The 2680-nt window shown below is 34.8% G+C and overlaps 1 protein-coding gene across 1 annotated transcript in view; it reads right to left on the bottom strand.

The window, feature by feature from the left end:
• Positions 1 to 611: 611 nt before the first annotated feature.
• The window catches only part of LOC107668303 (RNA-binding motif, single-stranded-interacting protein 3), a 158091-nt gene continuing 156022 nt past the window's right edge, over positions 612 to 2680 (bottom strand). Inside the window, exon 16 of the transcript XR_001631879.1 lies at positions 612 to 622. The gene's annotated coding sequence lies outside the window, so the exon portion shown is untranslated. The remainder of the gene's footprint in view (positions 623 to 2680) is intronic.

The raw sequence follows: 2680 nt of genomic DNA, 5'->3' as shown, positions 1-2680 counted from the left end.
ACACACACACACACACACACACACACACACACACACACACACACACACACACACACACACACACACACACTCAGCGCAACAGTGACCCGTGTGCAGTTAAAACACAAGGATGAGGTAATGCCCCATCCTGCTCCACAGGAAAACAAACAGGGCTTTGAAAGAAGCTATAATTTACCCATTCTTTACCATCAGCCATATGTCTTTGATTCACCATCCACCCACCGCCGACCTAACCGGCCGGGAAAATAGACATTTCTCTCTCAGGAGGTCCTGGATCTCAGTGGTAGCTACTGATCTCAGATCAGCAGAAAAATCTTCGTTGTCTAAAGATAGGTACAGTGCAATATTTCGTTTCAATAAAAGGGCAAAACTGGTCTTGACATCCTTTCAGTCTTTTTTGACTTGTTTGCAAGTAAATACCTACTAATCATAAAAACATGATTAATTTGCTTGTGAAGCAACACTGCACATTGCATTAAAACTTTATACATATTTTGCATCTTGATTATAATTGTCTTTTGTATTACTGCATTGCCAGAAAGTTGTTTATATTTAAGACAAATGAAATGAATTTGTCAGTGCATACACATCTTATGCAGTACTGCTTCTCAAGGAAATTGATCTTGTTTCAAAAAAATGTAAATATATATTGACTTGACTTGACATGAACAGACTTGACTAGAACAGACTTGACTTGGCATGAACAGATTAGACTCACCAACAGCGGGTTACAACATCAATACACGACGATGTTGTGACAATGGCAACATGGTGGCTACTTATAGCAAACAAGAGGGAGTTGAATTACTGAAATAAATGAACTTTTCCACAACATTCTAATTTATTGAGATGCACCTGTATATAACGCAACAATAATGTCCAGTGTTATTTTAGTATAACTTATATACTATTATACAATTTATTCTTTTGAAGTAGCTTTAGTTTAGTAAATTTTAGTTACATTTTAGTAATTTTATTAGTTTTTTAGTACTTCAACTTAATTTCAGTCAGTTTTCAAGGCAACATTTTCTACTTTACATTTTTAAGTTTTTCCTCTAATATTTAGATTTTATTTCAGCTTTATTTCAAATGACAATTTGCAGTTTTTGACAATAACAACACTGATAATGGGCCTGTCCCAGTACCCACACATGCAGTCTCTGCACTCGACCACTTGTCTACTTAAATTGCGCATTTTCTGTATTTGGTCAAAGTGTTCGAGTAGGCATGGAGACCACAAGAGTGTGCAGAACTTTTAATTACTCGATGTCGATGGGACATGCATAGTGTTGTAAAAATGCAAATAAAGTTTTACAGAGCTTTATTAACAACGTTCCTCGATATCTTGTGATTTTGGAGCATATGAGTTCCTGAACTTAACCTTGAATACCGCTTTGATTCTGTATTTTAAAATGGTGTGGATATAGTGTGTATTAACAGCACTGAGCTTTGGCATTATTCATAGGTGGCCACGGAACTATATGCACACTTACTTCCTGTAGCGTGCACATGCTCTCAAGTGGCCAAGACTGCAAGTGTGCTTACTGGGACAGGCCCAGAGTCTTGTTATTTCATATTTCAGTTTCAAGATCTGATATGAACTGTTGACTTAAAACACTCTGACAATACGGTCAATCTTGAAAGTCTTAGCTAAGAAGTATGCATACAGCCTGCAGTCTGATCTAAATGGTAGTTAAACTGTCTCACATTCTGCCTTGGCTTTTACCCAAGATCTCACTGGGGTCACATCGTACAGTCTTGTGAGCAACAAACGTAAGGAGCAAAAAAAACCTCTCACACAGTGTGCACTTATTGTAGATTCTCCACCTGGATTCAGTCACCAGCAGTCAGTGCAGTGGCCAGCTGAGCTGCCCTGGGATCTTCAGCACATTACACATTGCTACTGTTTGTGCCTGTTGTCGGCACTGACGCCATGGCAACCTCTCAGCCGTGGCGTTCGTCATATCTTAAAAGGGGGAATGGAAACAAGAGGAAAAAAGTCTGTGTGATATTCCCACTAAAGCTCCTGGAAAACGTTGGTGGAAAACGACTGCAAGAAGAGTGAAAAGGATATCAGCCTAGATCATAAGAGACAAAAAATGAATGAGAAATACTGTGAACTTATATAACTCTAAGAAAGTTAATAGATTTTGGCTAATGTCTCGACTTTTAAATAAATTGAATTGCAAGACTTTATATACAAATTTAAAACAAATAAATACATTTCACAAACAATAAACAAACAAATAGCATACAATGTTATATATATATATTAGGGCTATATTTAAAAACTATATAAATGATCAATTTAATAAAAATAAAAATGAATAATTATTTGATTGTTTGGGGGTAAATAAATAATAGCAGCAGCAGCAACAACGACAACAACAATAGTAAAATATTACTGTTCAGCAGTAGTTATATGGTGCTTTATTTATAATATTTTTAAAATGGCTTTTGAATGAAAGTGTCAAATTTGATATAAAATTATAATATTTGTATTATATATTCTTGAATTCACCTTCAAAACATGACACATATTACTTTTAAGTCACCTAAACTACAATATTTTCCTCTGGGTTAAATAAATAAATAAATACATATTTAATTAACTATCTATTGAGTCACAACTTAAAAAGAAATAATACACAATATATATATATATATATATATATATATA

Source organism: Sinocyclocheilus anshuiensis, unplaced genomic scaffold (genome assembly GCF_001515605.1).
Source record: "Sinocyclocheilus anshuiensis isolate Anshui unplaced genomic scaffold, SAMN03320099.WGS_v1.1 scaffold1623, whole genome shotgun sequence".
Classification (NCBI taxonomy): Eukaryota; Metazoa; Chordata; class Actinopteri; order Cypriniformes; family Cyprinidae; genus Sinocyclocheilus; species Sinocyclocheilus anshuiensis.
This window is presented reverse-complemented; position numbering and strand designations above follow the sequence as displayed.